The sequence below is a fragment of the Mus musculus genome, chromosome 4 (genome assembly GCF_000001635.26).
Source record: "Mus musculus strain C57BL/6J chromosome 4, GRCm38.p6 C57BL/6J".
NCBI classification, from domain to species: domain Eukaryota; kingdom Metazoa; phylum Chordata; class Mammalia; order Rodentia; family Muridae; genus Mus; species Mus musculus.
The window spans coordinates 100,673,268-100,690,667 of NC_000070.6; the positions used below are offsets into that span (position 1 = coordinate 100,673,268).

The 17,400-nt window shown below is 42.4% G+C and overlaps 1 long non-coding RNA gene across 1 annotated transcript; it reads right to left on the reverse strand.

The window, feature by feature from the left end:
- Positions 1 to 14,403: 14,403 nt before the first annotated feature.
- Gm46888 lies at positions 14,404 to 15,743 on the reverse strand. The gene is made up of 2 exons (XR_001784543.1): positions 15,028 to 15,743; positions 14,404 to 14,704 (listed from the first exon to the last, which is right to left on the reverse strand). It is a non-coding gene; the product is annotated as a predicted gene, 46888 (long non-coding RNA).
- Between the last annotated feature and the right edge of the window lie 1,657 nt (positions 15,744 to 17,400).

Genomic DNA, 17,400 nt, shown 5'->3' on the forward strand with positions numbered 1-17,400 from the left:
CCCTGTGATCTCTCATTAACACAGTTGCCTCTGCTCCCTCTAGTCCTCTTTGGGGGCTCTGTAATTTAATAACTCTTGGTGGTCCTTGTTTTTTTATTATTTATTTATTTATTTATTTATTTATTTATTTATTTATTTACTCCTGATTTGTGAAGTTGTTTGAGGTGGGGCATCGCTGCTCTACATTTTTTTTTTTTTTGAAAAGCTGGGGAAGGAGCAGCTTATAAAGAGATGCTTAAGTCCCACCATCCCTGGCTACCAATTCTTTTCTCTGGAATTCAGGAGAAGGGCAGGAACCACTTGAAGGCAAAGTCTATCCCCTCAGGCTCAGAGCCAATCCCTCTCTAGCTGTCAGACAGAAGCATCTATCTGCACTCAGGCTTAAGAAGACTTTGAGGTCAAATATTCTCCTTCATTCACACTCACTTTTCTTGGGTTAAGATTTCTGAGGCAAGGATCGCTAGGGAGATGACACGGTAGTCAGAGCAATTGCTATGCAAGCATGAGGACCTGAACTTGGGTACCCAGAACCCACGTCAAAAAATGCCAGGCTTACCCATGCTGGGGCGTAACTAGAGACAGGAAGATCACTGTTTGCCACCCTGATTAAGCACCAAGTTCAACGAGAGACCTGTCACAGGGGAACATGGTAGAAAAAGAGAGAGAGAGAGAGGACACCCTTTGAATTCTGCACATGCACACACGTGTGTACGTACACACATATACCACACACACTGAAACTTGATGTAAAGGTGTCTTTTTGAACTATGAAGCTACTCAGCCCATGTACATATTTCATGTGAAGACATCCCACCGTCTGGACAGTTATTAAAAACAACTCCTTTTTCTACTGATAAGAACACTAAGGTCAGTTTCCTTCAAAAGCTACTTAATGAGCACTTCTAAGGTACGTGAGGGCCTAGCAGAGTCACTGCATAGTGGCTGCCCTCAGAGAAACTGCACTTCATGGGAAGGCAACAAGGAAGAGGGAAACTACTGTGCAAAGGTGAGCTGTGAGGAGACACAGCTTATCCTGAGGAACGCTTTGAGAATGTGTGTTGGATCAGGGCCTTGCTCAGCTTTGGGAGGGAGAGGGGGGAGGTTTGGGCAGTTCTCTCCCACTAAGCTACATCCCTGGGGGGTGGGGGGAATGTCCAACTTACTAGCGTTTAGGAGGAGTCAGAGGGTTTGAAGCAAGAGAACTAAAATATAATTCAAGCTTAGAAAACACCAAACCAAGTGCAGCCCCTTCAGGGTCATTGTTGGTAACTGCACACAGCGTCCCCAATTTACAGACCGTGCTACTTCCCTTTAGTGACAAAAGGGGGTTGGAGACATGAAATGATGCCCCACAGTGTGTATCAGACCCCCAGGGCACAATGGTCTCAGACCCTGGAGGGCTCACGGGACTCTCTCTCTAACTCTTCCCAGACACCTCTGGACCCAGCTGCCTGTCCTCACACCCATTCCCTTCCAGCCCAAGCTATGCACTTCATTCTTAAAGCTCAGCTCTCAAAAGATAGCTCTAGTGTACCCTCGCCCAGATCCCCCCTCTTCAGGGGACCCTCTTTCTTCCTCCACACAGAGGCTAGAAGAGCCATGAGTTCCTTATAGCCCCATGCCTCTGAGCCCCAAACAAGTTTCTTTTTTAACTTAATAATAAATAAATAAATAAATAAATAAATAAATAAATAAATAAAGCCTCCCAGAAGCTATTCAACCTTCCCTTTCTTTCCACATGCCTCCCCAGGGATCTTTAAAAGCCAGGCCTCAGTAGGTCATAAATCGGCTTAGTGGCTACAATTTCACAAGCAAGAGGCGTCTGTTGCCCCTTGCAAGCCAGAGATGTAAGGAGATTCATTGCACTCTCTGTCTGGTCTCCTGAGGGCATCTAAGCTGGCAGGGAGGACAGGCCCCATTCTTTGCCAGGACTCCAGGGCCAAATTGCTGGCTAGTTGGACTTGACCATAAGCCCTAGATCCCCGGCCTCAGTTTCCACAGTAGGACCTTATTGCGACCTCCCACAGTACCCTGCAGAGATAATGCTCCATAAATATTTATAAAATTAATGATGTTATTACCCCTGAAGAATGGGTCATCACAGATACCTCACGTATCCTGATGTATCTGGGATGATCAGGGAGGCAGCACACTGGGAATCCCCAACAAAGGGGTTCCTTTCTTCTTCTTGCTTTTCCCCACCTCCCCTGCCTTAGATTGCCTTCCTTCTGGTTCTATGGTTAGCGAGCTACATCTTCTACTCTGGAAGTTGACCGAAGAGCTGAGAGCCACACTTTTCAAAAGAAACCTCTTCCTCAGTGTCTTTCAACCTTCCTAACTCTACAGCACTTTAGCACAGTTCCTCGTGATGTGGCCACCTCCCTCCCAACCATTAAAATATTCAGTTGCTACTTCATAACTGTAATTTTGCCACTGTTGTGAATGATAAATATCTGAAATGCAAGTTATCTGACATGTGACCTACACAGGGGTTGTTACCTACAGATTGAGAGCCCCTGGTCTACCTGGACCCAGGGATGGTTTGGCAGCCCTCTGGCCATGTGTGGGAAGATCTGAGCCCTCTAAACTGGCCTGTCCTATGTATCTAGCCTACAAAGCCCTTGACCTTTTTTTTCCTGGAATTATTTCTGGGAGAACACAGGTGCAGTACGGTTTCTGACTTGGTTTGCCTCTTGGAAAACACAGACCTGAAACTTGCCTGCTCCCTCCAAACACCAACTATCTGTTGTAGCATTTACAGCTGAAACTGTGCTTTTACTAGAGTCTTATAACAACTGCTGTTGTAGCTGGGCATGGGGCTACACGCCTTTAAATCAAACACTCAGGAGACAAAGGCAGGCAGATTTCTGTGAGTTACAGGCCAGCCTGGTCTATAAAAGTGAGATCCAGGACAGCTAGAGATAAATAGTGAAATTTTGTCTCAAAACAAACAACAACAATAATCATCATCTTTCTCCCCAATAACTCAGTGTGCTGGCTAAATTTATGTCAACTTGACAGAGACTAGAGTAATTTGAAAGGAGGGAACCTCAGCTAAGAAAATGCCTCCAATGGATTAGGCTTTCAGCAAGCCTATGGAGCACTTTTTAATTGGTGATTGATGTTGGAGGGTTGAGCCTATTGTGGGTGGCGCCATTCCTGAGCAGGTGGTCCTGGGTTCCATAAAAAAGCAATCTGAGCAATCCAGTAAGCAGCACCCTCGATGGCCTCTGCATAAGCTCCCACCTCCCGGTTCCCATGCTGTTTGAATTCCTGTCCTGACTTCTTTCCGTGATACACTATGGGTGTGGAAGCATGAGTTAAATAAAGCCTTTCCTCCCCAGCTTGCTTTTGGACATGGTGTTTCATCACAGCATCAGTAACCCCAACGAAGACACTCAGAGCTTCTCCAAGACAAAAATACATGTCTATTTCATCTCTGTGCTATTATCTAGTATAAAGGGGACCTTTAAAAAAAGCCTATTGAGCCACTCGAGCCCAGGGCTTCCTGGCCAGCGGAGTTGCCTGACACCCGCAAGGGCCCACACAGGATTCCCTACGGGATCCTGAGACCTCTGGTGAGTGGAACACAGCGCCGGCCCCAATCCAATCGCGCAGAACCTGAGACTGTGGTACATAGGGAAGCAGACTGCCCGGGCCTGACCCGGGGCAAAAGCCCCTTCCGCTCCACTCGAGCCCCGGGTTTCCTTGCCAGTGGAGTTGCCTGACACCCGCAAGGGCCCACACAGGATTCCCCACGGGATCCTAAGACCTCTGGTGAGTGGAACACAACTTCTGCCAGGAGTCTGGTTCGAACACCAGATATCTGGGTACCTTCCCTGCAAGAAGAGAGCTTTCCTGCAGAGAATACTCTACCCACTGAAACCAAGGAGAGTGCTACCCTCCCAGGTCTGCTTATAGAGGCTAACAGAGTCAACTGAAGTACAAGCTCTTAACAGAGACAACTATAACAGCTAGCTTCAGAGATTACCAGATGGCGAAAGGCAAACGTAAGAATCCTACTAACAGAAATCAAGACCACTCACCATCATCAGAACGCAGCACTCCCACCCCACCTAGTCCTGGGCACCCCAACACAACCGAAAATCTAGACCCAGATTTAAAAGCATTTTTCATGATGATGATAGAGGACATCAAGAAGGACTTTCATAAGTCACTTAAAGAATTACAGGAGAGCACTGCTAAAGAGTTACAGGCCCTTAAAGAAAAGCAGGAAAACACAGCCAAACAGGTAGAAGTCCTTAAAGAAAAACAGGAAAACACATCCAAACAGGTAATGGAAATGAACAAAACCATACTAGAACTAAAAAGGGAAGTAGACACAGTAAAGAAAACACAAAGCGAGGCAACGCTGGAGATAGAAACCCTAGGAAAGAGATCTGGAACCATAGATGCGAGCATCAGCAACAGAATACAAGAAATGGAAGAGAGAATCTCAGGTGCAGAAGATTCCATAGAGAACATCGACACAACAGTCAAAGAAAATACAAAATGCAAAAGGATCCTAACTCAAAACATCCAGGAAATCCAGGACACAATGAGAAGACCAAACCTACGCATAATAGGAGTGGATGAGAATGAAGATTTTCAACTCAAAGGACCAGCAAACATCTTCAACAAAATAATTGAAGAAAACTTCCCAAACATAAAGAAAGAGATGCCCATGATCATACAAGAAGCCTACAGAACTCCAAATAGACTGGACCAGAAAAGAAATTCCTCCCGACACATAATAATCAGAACAACAAATGCACTAAATAAAGATAGAATATTAAAAGCAGTAAGGGAGAAAGGTCAAGTAACATATAAAGGAAGGCCTATCAGAATTACACCAGACTTTTCACCAGAGACTATGAAAGCCAGAAGAGCCTGGACAGATGTTATACAGACACTAAGAGAACACAAATGCCAGCCCAGGCTACTATACCCGGCCAAACTCTCAATTACCATAGATGGAGAAACCAAAGTATTCCACGACAAAACCAAATTCACACAATATCTTTCCACAAATCCAGCCCTTCAAAGGATAATAACAGAAAAGAAGCAATACAAGGACGGAAATCACTCCCTAGAACAAGAAAGTAATCCCTCAACAAACCAAAAAGAAGACAGCCACAAGAACAGAATGCCAACTCTAACAACAAAAATAAAAGGAAGCAACCTTTCCTTAATATCTCTTAATATCAATGGACTCAATTCCCCAATAAAAAGACATAGACTAACAGACTGGCTACACAAACAGGACCCAACATTCTGCTGCTTACAGGAAACCCATCTCAGGGAAAAAGACAGACACTACCTCAGAGTGAAAGGCTGGAAAACAATTTTCCAAGCAAATGGTCTGAAGAAACAAGCTGGAGTAGCCATTCTAATATCGGATAAAATCGACTTCCAACCCAAAGTTATCAAAAAAGACAAGGAGGGACACTTCATACTCATCAAAGGTAAAATCCTCCAAGAGGAACTCTCAATTCTGAATATCTATGCTCCAAATGCAAGGGCAGCCACATTCATTAAAGACACTTTAGTAAAGCTCAAAGCACACATTGCACCTCACACAATAATAGTGGGAGACTTCAACACACCACTTTCATCAAGGGACAGATCGTGGAAACAGAAACTAAACAGGGACACAGCGAAACTAACAGAAGTTATGAAACAAATGGACCTAACAGATATCTACAGAACATTTTATCCTAAAACAAAAGGATATACCTTCTTCTCAGCACCTCACAGGACCTTCTCCAAAATTGACCATATAATTGGTCACAAAACAGGCCTCAACAGATACAAAAATATTGAAATTGTCCCATGTATCCTATCAGACCACCATGGCCTAAGACTGATCTTCAATAACAACATAAATAATGGAAAGCCAACATTCACGTGGAAACTGAACAACACTCTTCTCAATGATACCTTGGTCAAGGAAGGAATAAAGAAAGAAATTAAAAACTTTTTAGAGTTTAATGAAAATGAAGCCACAACGTACCCAAACCTTTGGGACACAATGAAAGCATTTCTAAGAGGGAAACTCATAGCTCTGAGTGCCTCCAAGAAGAAACGGGAGAGAGCACATACTAGCAGCTTGACAACACATCTAAAAGCTCTAGAAAAAAAGGAAGCAAATTCACCCAAGAGGAGTAGACGGCAGGAAATAATCAAACTCAGGGGTGAAATCAACCAAGTGGAAACAAGAAGAACTATTCAAAGAATTAATCAAACGAGGAGTTGGTTCTTTGAGAAAATCAACAAGATAGATAAACCCTTAGCTAGACTCACTAAAGGGCACAGGGACAAAATCCTTATTAACAAAATCAGAAATGAAAAGGGAGACATAACAACAGATCCAGAAGAAATCCAAAACACCATCAGATCCTTCTACAAAAGGCTATACTCAACAAAACTGGAAAACCTGGACGAAATGGACAAATTTCTGGACAGATACCAGGTACCAAAGTTGAGTCAGGATCAAGTTGACCATCTAAACAGTCCCATATCACCTAAAGAAATAGAAGCAGTTATTAATAGTCTCCCAGCCAAAAAAAGCCCAGGACCAGACGGGTTTAGTGCAGAGTTCTATCAGACCTTCAAAGAAGATCTAATTCCAGTTCTGCACAAACTATTTCACAAAATAGAAGTAGAAGGTACTCTACCCAACTCATTTTATGAAGCCACTATTACGCTGATACCTAAACCACAGAAAGATTCAACAAAGATAGAGAACTTCAGACCAATTTCTCTTATGAATATCGATGCAAAAATCCTCAATAAAATTCTTGCTAACCGAATCCAAGAATATATTAAAGCAATCATCCATCCTGACCTAGTAGGTTTTATTCCAGGGATGCAGAGATGGTTTAATATACGAAAATCCATCAATGTAATCCATTATATAAACAAACTCAAAGACAAAAACCACATGATCATCTCATTAGATGCAGAAAAAGCATTTGACAAGATTCAACACCCATTCATGATAAAATTTTGGAAAGATCAGGAATTCAAGGCCCATACCTAAACATGATAAAAGCAATCTACAGCAAACCAGTAGCCAACATCAAAGTAAATGGAGAGAAGCTGGAAGCAATCCCACTAAAATCAGGGACTAGACAAGGCTGCCCACTTTCTCCCTACCTTTTCAACATAGTACTTGAAGTATTAGCCAGAGCAATTCGACAACAAAAGGAGATCAAGGGGATACAAATTGGAAAAGAGGAAGTCAAAATATCACTTTTTGCAGATGATATGATAGTATATATAAGTGACCCTAAAAATTCTACCAGAGAACTCCTAAACCTGATAAGCAGCTTCGGTGAAGTAGCTGGATATAAAATAAACTCAAACAAGTCAATGGCCTTTCTCTATACAAAGAATAAACAGGCTGAGAAAGAAATTAGGGAAACAACACCCTTCTCAATAGTCACAAATAGTATAAAATATCTTGGCGTAACCCTAACTAAGGAGGTGAAAGATCTGTATGATAAAAACTTCAAATCTCTGAAGAAAGAAATTAAAGAAGATCTCAGAAGATGGAAAGATCTCCCATGCTCATGGATTGGCAGGATCAACATTGTAAAAATGGCTATCTTGCCAAAAGCAATCTACAGATTCAATGCAATCCCCATCAAAATTCCAACTCAATTCTTCAACGAATTAGAAGGAGCAATTTGCAAATTCATCTGGAATAACAAAAAACCTAGGATAGCAAAAAGTCTTCTCAAGGATAAAAGAACCTCTGGTGGAATCACCATGCCTGACCTAAAGCTTTACTACAGAGCAATTGTGATAAAAACTGCATGGTACTGGTATAGAAACAGACAAGTAGACCAATGGAATAGAATTGAACACCCAGAAATGAACCCACACACCTATGGTCACTTGATCTTCGACAAGGGAGCTAAAACCATCCAGTGGAAGAAAGACAGCATTTTCAACAATTGGTGCTGGCACAACTGGTTGTTATCATGTAGAAGAATGCGAATCGATCCATACTTATCTCCTTGTACTAAGGTCAAATCTAAGTGGATCAAAGAACTTCACATAAAACCAGAGACACTGAAACTTATAGAGGAGAAAGTGGGGGAAAGCCTTGAAGATATGGGCACAGGGGAAAAATTCCTGAACAGAACAGCAATGGCATGTGCTGTAAGATCGAGAATTGACAAATGGGACCTAATGAAACTCCAAAGTTTCTGCAAGGCAAAAGACACCGTCAACAAGACAAAAAGACCACCAACAGATTGGGAAAGGATCTTTACCTATCCTAAATCAGATAGGGGGCTAATATCCAACATATATAAAGAACTCAAGAAGGTGGACTTCAGAAAATCGAACAACCCCATTAAAAAATGGGGCTCAGAACTGAACAAAGAATTCTCACCTGAGGAATACCGAATGGCAGAGAAGCACCTGAAAAAATGTTCAACATCCTTAATCATCAGGGAAATGCAAATCAAAACAACCCTGAGATTCCACCTCACACCAGTCAGAATGGCTAAGATCAAAAATTCAGGTGACAGCAGATGCTGGCGTGGATGTGGAGAAAGAGGAACACTCCTCCATTGTTGGTGGGATTGCAGGCTTGTACAACCACTCTGGAAATCAGTCTGGCGGTTCCTCAGAAAATTGGACATAGTACTACCGGAGGATCCAGCAATACCCCTCCTGGGCATTTATCCAGAAGATGCCCCAACTGGTAAGAAGGACACATGCTCCACTATGTTCATAGCAGCCTTATTTATAATAGCCAGAAGCTGGAAAGAACCCAGATGCCCCTCAACAGAGGAATGGATACAGAAAATGTGGTACATCTACACAATGGAGTACTACTCAGCTATTAAAAAGAATGAATTTATGAAATTCCTAGGCAAATGGATGAACCTGGAGGGCATCATCCTGAGTGAGGTAACACATTCACAAAGGAACTCACATAATATGTACTCACTGATAAGTGGATATTAGCCCCAAACCTAGGATTCCCAAGATATAAGGTACAATTTGCTAAACACATGAAACTCAAGAAGAATGAAGACTGAAGTGTGGACACTATGCCCCTCCTTAGAATTGGGAACAAAACACCCATGGAAGGAATTACAGAGACAAAGTTTGGAGCTGAGATGAAAGGATGGACCATGTAGAGACTGCCATATCCAGGGATCCACCCCATAATCAGCATCCAAACGCTGACACCATTGCATACCCTAGCAAGATTTTATTGAAAGGACCCAGATGTAGCTATCTCTTGTGAGACTATGCCGGGGCCTAGCAAACACAGAAGTGGATGCTCACAGTCAGCTAATGGATGGATCACAGGGCTCCCAATGGAGGAGCTAGAGAAAGAACCCAAGGAGCTAAAGGGATCTGCAACCCTATAGGTGGAACAACATTATGAACTAACCAGTACCCCGGAGCTCTTGACTCTAGCTGCATATGTAACAAAAGATGGCCTAATCGGCCATCACTGGAAAGAGAGGCCCATTGGACACATAAACTTTGTATGCCCCAGTACAGGGGAACGCCAGGGCCAAAAAGGGGGAGTGGGTGGGTAGGGGAGTGGGGATGGGTGGGTATGGGGGACTTTTGGTATAGCATTGGAAATGTAAATGAGCTAAATACCTAATAAAAAATGGGAAAAAAAAGAAAGAAATACTGCTTTTGAGATAGTGTAATGCCACTTGAAATAGAGATCATTTCTGAAAGAAAAAAAAAGCCTATTGAATAAAGGTGTTTATTTAGTATTTATTATATGTGAGGTACATAAATGAAGAAAGCCAAGATTCTATATATGGAAACTTACAACCTTCTGGAGACAATGAGTACCTGCCATCTTGTAACAGCAGATACTATGCTATAGAATCCATTATTAATCTGTCCACCCCTTGGTACTTGCTCCTGAATACATAGTCAGTTGGAGAGTCAATAAAGATGGCTCAGTAGCTAAAGAGACTGTGGCCAACCCTGATGACTGGGTTAGATCCTCAGGGCCCATGGGATAGCAGGAAAGAATCAACTCCCACAAGTTATTTGCTCACTTCCACGCATATGCTACAGCACAGCTGTATATAAAAATATATAGCATAAATAAATGTAAACAAAATAGATTTTAACTGTAGTTAGTGCTGTGCTAAAATCACTTTGTTCAACAGGGATAAAAAGTTGTCATGTGTGTTGGTTCACTTGAAGTTTTCATTATCAAACAAACCTATCTGGCACTCCATAACTGATTAGCATTTCATGGGTACCTTTGAGACTTGGAGTAACAATGTTGCTAAGGATGGACTCCTGCTCCTGAGTTGGTTTTCCATCTCCCTGTGTGGCATCATTCTCATAATCTTCTAATCTGAGTGTGATCGTCGCTGCCCCCTCCTCTTCCACCTCCTTCCTCCCTCCATCACCATCACTATCATCATGAGAATAACTCAGAAGCCCCAGGATCCTATCAGAAGCCTGTCTGCTTGTTGCTTACTTACTTTTCTTTTGAGGATTCCCTGTACTCTTTAGCTGCTGTCAGCTCTTCAGGAAAAAAAAATGACAGGGTATTATGTCGTGTTCCACAAGGGACATTTTTCAATTGCCTCCATGGAGATCCAGCATGTGGATTGGGAATGAACCGTGACACAGTTATACTCTCTACTTTTCAGCGGGGCCTCCTAAGTCACATTATGATCTATGATGTGTGCCAGGAGAGCTTGTGTTCCATCGGGGCATGTTAAATGCAAGCTACGGAAAGGCAATCGCAATGGAATCCTCTCTCTGCAAAACTAATCAGGCATCCCTGAGAGGGTTGGCATTCTAACAGCAAAATATCTTCGAGATGGGGGAGGGGCCAGTTAGGTATCCAAATGTGGAAAGCTTCTCCAATCCCACTTTTCTCTAGCAGAAGTGAAAGCTGGCTTCCAAAGAGGACCCAGAGACAGTCAGAGACACCAGTTGCACTGAATACAAATAAAACTTTGTGGTCAGAGAATCACTAAAATCCCAGCCAACATCAACAATCCACCATGTTCCTATCAGATGCTCATATTCAGTGTGTACTCAAGAGTGTTTCTGCCTCAAGACAGTGACTTGGAACATGAAGTTCACATCTGATGCAAGAACACTGTCCTCCATGCTGGCTGGCTGCATTTCTTCACCAGTTTCCCTGGTTTGATCTCACCAAGTACTCTCTTCTGTCCCCCATGATCCACCAATTCCACTTCTGGGGTGTACTCAGATGAATGGAAAAGCAAGGACTCCAATTTCTATTTATAGACCGATGTTTATTGACACATTAGTCAGTCGGTATTGTCCATTTGTGTCTAAATAGATATACAAATTAGGCCTTATAAATAAAGGGAAGTCTGAAACACGTGATGACATACATGAACTTTAAAGACATCCTGCGAAAGGACATAATACAGTCATTAAAATACAAAAGGCTATGTAACTATACTTATATAACATATCTACAGTAGCAGCAGCTTGGGAGCGACTGGGGATTAGTAGGGAATCATTAATTACTTGATTCAGTTTCACTGAGGAAACTGAGGAGTGTGGCAGTAAATGAGGGTGGGAGCTGAGTCAGCGCAAAAGTATCTAATGACACTAAACAGCAGACGTAACAACGATTAAGCTAGAAAGCTTATGTTATATATCTTTCCTATAGTTTAAGGAACCACAACTTGCATATTATCTAGAAAGAAAGAGAAGCCTACTGTTGGATAAAGACTAATTCTAATAGTGCAAAACTTGAATTTTCTTTGGAACATACTTTTTCCATATATATGAGTTATGCAAAGAACAACTACATATCATGGGTTCTAGCTTGACTGAGTAGTGAGTAGCCAGGCTGAGAGTGAGGTAGCTACTTTAAGTCAGTATTTACTAGAGAACTCTGGGAAATGGCAATGAAGCTCTAAGCCACACTCTTTGTAGAAGTGAGAAACAATTTTACAAAGCTCAAGCCAATCATGTTTCATTACAGAAGAACTTTCTTGATGTAGTGGATTGATCTCTATTTGTTTGCTTGTTTGTTTATGTTCAATTGAGGCAGAATCTCATATATTCCAGGATAGCTTCTAACTCTATGCAGTCCAGAATGAATTCCTGGTCCCTTTGCCTCACCTCTCACGATCCAGAATTACAGGACTGCTTCACAGCCCTGGCTCTCTTTATTTATTAAAAAAAAAATACAAGAAGCTGGAGAAGTGGGTCAATGGTTTAGAGCAGCTGTTGCTCTTGTAGAAGATCTGAGTTTGGTTCCCAGTCTCTACATGGTGTCTCACAACCATCCATAACTCAAGCTCCAAAAGATCCAATTCTGTCTTCTAACCCATGTGAACACCGTGTATGGAGTATACAAACATACACATAAGCAAAGTGTCCACAAAATAAAATGAACAAATCTAAAATTAAGATGGAAACATTATATATGGCATAAAGATAAAATCTACCTTAAGGCTTGGAAAAGCAGTGTGCCTGGATCTGCCCACCCACAGGTCAAGGTGTAGCACACACACTTCTCTGAGAAATGGGTAGCAATCCATTTGTTGTGCATGAACTCGGTGAGACCACCATTCACCAGACCCTGGCCCCAGACATGCCAGTTTAGGTACCTAAAGTGTCCCCACTTTGACAACAGGACTTGGTTTAGTTATTGAGACAGGTTCGGTTACATAGCACAGGTTAGCTTTGAACTCACCATCCTCCTGCCTCAGTCTTCCAAGATTGTAAGCATATGTACCTCACTCTGCGTCACAGTTTTATGTTGTCAATATGCTCTATACGAGGTCCCTACAATTCCTATGATTTTTTATTCTTCTGTGTATGTGTAGCATGCATGTGTGTGTGTACAGATGCATGGTTGTTTATGTGTGAGTTTGAGTGCATGTCTGTGTGTTCCTGCATGTGGAAGCTAGAGGTCAGCAGTGGATGATATTCCTCAAGTGATATCATTTGTTTGTTTAAGACAGAATCTCCATGTGTCCTGAAACTCACTAAGTAGACTAAGCTGCCAGCACAGGATTACAAACAGGCACCACTATACCTGATGTTGGTTTGGGTTTTGTTTTCTTTTAAAGATTTATTTATTTGTTTTATGTAAGTACCGTCACTGTCTTTAGACACACCAGAAGAGAATCTTGGATCCCATTACAGATGGTAGTGAGCCACCATATGGTTGCTGGGAATTGAACCCGAACCTCTGGAAGAGCAGCCAGTGCTCTTAACCATTGAGCCATTTCTCCAGCCTCTTTGTCTTGGTTTTGGTTTTGGTTTTTTTAATCATTTGGTTCTAATCATTCAGCATAGAACTCAGGTCTTTGTGCTTTCAAGACATACATGACTGAGCTGTGTCCCCAGCCTTTATTTCCTATACTTTTTTTTAAAGGTAGTATATACGTGTTTTGTTACTCACTTTAATCTTATTTTGTATTTTGCATTGTCTTCAACTTCAAAATGAGAATGCTTTAAATTGTCATTTCAGACAAAATTTCCCTGCATGGTATTTGAGGATCATTCTTTAAGTGTTGTTGGCCTAGAATAGGACGTAGGCATGCACTTCTCCATTTTAGGACAAGAAAAACAAGTGCTGTGTTTTCACAAAAGAATTCATCTTCTTCAGTTTCTGCAGCTAATTAAAATGTTTTGGTTCAAATAGAAGGAATAGACCAGATTTCTGGGTCTATGTTATCCAAAGGGCGGTGTCAGCTTAGAAGATCCATCATCTCTGCTCCTTCTGTCCAGTTCCACTGGCATGAGGCAAGTATCCAAAAGAGTGAGTGCAACTTAAGATGGATCTCAGCAGTCGTTACGTATGGTTATACATTCAAACATACAGAAATAGGAACGATTAGCCAAACGGTGCTCTTGGAGGTGGCAAATTGAAGTGGGAAACGTAGTTCCTCACCTTGAGTTATGGCAGACATCACTAAACAATTACTGAGCCCAAATGTGTCCTAAGATATTTCCTACACAATTCCCCCAGCAACCATTACCAAGTCATTAGAGTTACAAATAAGAGCCTATTGTAATCTAATCATTTTACATTAGCTGCTCTTCCAGAGGTTCGGGTTCAATTCCCAGCAACCATATGGTGGCTCACTACCATCTGTAATGGGATCCAACGTTCTCTCCTGGTGTGTCTAAAGTCAGTGACGGTACTTACATAAAACAAATAAATAAATCTGTAAAAGAAAACAAAACCCAAACCAACGTCAGGTATAGTGGTGCAGAACATCAAGACACGTGAAGGCAGAGTAACTTGCAGGAAGTCAGTAGTGGCTGACTGAGCTGGGACTGGAATCCTTATTCTGTATGGTATAAAAATCCATCCTATTAGGGACTCTGGGTCTTAATTGACAAGGACTCTAGAAGGGCACAGAAGAGTCTGCACAAGGTATATCATTCCTGCCTGGTTTTCATGGCTGAATGGAGCCTGAAGACACAGGTGGGGACAGACAGCAAAGCAGTACTCCTTCACTTAGAGATATGGGGGAGAGATGAGAAAATCAAAAAGTTTTCACAACCTTTGCGGAGTTTTCCTAACTGAGCACTGGGGTCAGAAAAAAGGCTTCCCTGCTGCTCACAAGAGGACCACCCAATGGTGGCAGGATTTGCTCAGGCTCCCATGATCTGGGCTTGGAAGTCATTTTCTGGAACCTTTTCTGTCTGGGAGCTGGAACTGGGGTGATGCTGTGGTCGCCTGTGGGGAAACAAGAAGATGCTAAATGAGGTCATACCTGCCTGTGGAGTCTAAGGAAATCAATGGCTGTCACCTCAGTCACTCCCAGTCCCAAGGTGGATGCGAGACCATGAGAGGAAGGCATGAAGGAGGCGGGATGATGCGTGATCGCCAGCTGAGGGACTTTCTCCAGGTCCAGTTTATGGTCCCTCAGATTCAGAATAAAAATTGATGGGCACCTTTGAGCGACCCTGGAGCCTACAGAGACTTGAAACCAAGGCCTCAGGGGCTGTTGGCAGGGGAAGGGGAGTCAAAAGTAGATTTTGAACATCATTAATTTGTACCTGAACATACTCCATGCCACATAAAGTGCCACCAAGCCATTGAACAGAAAAGGACTTGAAGATGCAGACGGCAGCTATATGAGGAGGCGCTGAGGAACAGCAGCAGATAAGGAGAGAAAGGTAAAGACCCAGGACGGTAAGACCAAACTTTCCTCTTTCTTAAAGAGGACAGATGTGGGGAAGTCTTGTTTGCAAAGGGCTGGTTTAAGTCAGTTAAACCCTCTCCCTCACTGGAATTCGATTGGGAAATACAATGGCTGAAAGCAGGGAGTGTCCTCACGCCTGTCTGCCAGACGAAGCCTGCCTGCAGGCCCAAGGGCATCCCATGTCAGCCTGTACACAGCCCTTCACTTTGCCAATGCCAACCTCAGAAAAGGAACAATGGTTTCTCAGGCTTCATCAGTCCATTTTGTCAGCAGGCCTTCTGGGGACATCTATGTCACCCAGGTCGGAAGGACCAGACCCTACTTTAGCAGGCAACTGGAACAAGAGCACCACTGCTCTGTGTCTATGCCAGCATACCTCACACAACCTGTGTTATGATGAGCGCAACCTGACTGTGACATATAATATTTCCACTTACCAACAGAAATCCGACCCCAAACTGGCAAGAGGCTCAGGTGAGATCAGAACCCAGGCCCACACAATTCACAGTCACAACAGCCCATTGTCCATAGGCATTAGTGTAACCAAAAGTGTCAGCTTGCTCTGTTTACATTTCTTTTCATGACAGAGTTACCTAAGGTCGTTTTCCGCTCATGTACCAGACCTAGAACACCTTCACCTCCTCCTCAGCACCTCCATCCCCAATTACCCTGTGAGCCTCTTCCTTCTACAACCTACCCTGTTCCCTGGACAGTTTTACTTCTCATTTTGTCTTTAGTACATCTATACTATTGTGTTCTATGACTCTGGGGCACAGATAGTAGAAAACACATGATATCTCTCTTTCTCTCTCTCTCTCTCTCTCTCTCTCTCTCTCTCTCTCTCTCTCTCTCTCTCTCTCTCTCTCCCTCTCTCTCTCCCTCTCTCTCTGAGGCTGGCTTAATTTGCTTAATATGTTTTCTTCAGTCACATCTGTTACCCTATGAATGACATAACTTCACTCTTCTTTATGTCTGAATATCATCCCACTGTGCATATAAGCCACATCATTTCTATTCAATCTTCCATTGTTGGACACCCAAGTCGGTTCGTTCTACCAGGCACTCTACCAGTGTCACAGTAAATGCTACTGCTCAAGTGTCTTTGTACTGGGTTGACGTGGAGCCCTCTGAGATGATGATACTCAGAAGAGGTGTAGCTGGGCTTTACAGTGGATCGACATCTACATGTTTGAAAACCTTCCACACTGATGTCCATAGAGGCTGCAACAGCACATCCCACCAGCAGTGAGTGGATACGGGTTCGATTCTGTCCACATTCTTTCCAGCATTTGTTGCTAATCATTTCCAGGAAGGTCACCACCGTTCTGTCTTGGGCAATATAGGAAGGACTTCAATGTAGTTTTACTGTGTTGTCAGAGGTACGTTGCTGCTATTTGCATCTCTCTGATGAGGTTCTCTGGTGAGGTTGCTTTTTTTATTTGTTTGTTTGTTTGTTTATTCATCATTTGTATGTAATTTGTATTTAATCTTTTTGAGAACTGTTACACCTTTATTGGCTGGTTGTTAGATTTCTTGTTGTTTAGTTTTCTTAGTTCTTTATATATTCTAGCTATTAATCCTCTGTCATATGTATAGCTAGCAAGAGATATAAGGCTTTTGCTTGTTTGTTTTTGGTGGTTTTTTTTTTTTGGTTGGTTGGCTGGGTTTTGTTGTTTTGTTTTGTTTTGTTTTGTTTTGTTTCATTTTGTTTTTGTGACAAGGTTTCACTGTGTTTTCTTGGCTGGCCTGAGAATATAGATCAGCTTCATCACCAACATGTAGAAATATATCTGCCTCTGCCTTCTGAGTGCTAGGATCAAAGGTATGCACAGCTCAGTGTTTTTAATGAGACAAAAGATAAAACAGGAGATTTTAGATAAAAGATAAGTATTAGCTCATGATACATTTGTCTCACTCATGCATAGATATTATGCTATAGATAGATATTATGCTATAGATATTATGCTATTCTTGGCGATAAAGCTCATTTATTATTGAAGTTCATGGTTCTTAGAGTATTTGAAACCTACTAACTATGAACTATGCAGCATTCCTGTCTATGTGGCAAAATGGGTGTTACTCCAGTTAGTTTCCTTATTGGGTTTTTGGGTTGGTTGGTTGGTTGGTTGGTTGGTTTATGTATATGAATACACCGTAGTTGTCTTCAGACACACCAGAAGAAGACATTGGATCCCGTAACAGATGGTTGTGAGCCACTTTGTGGTTG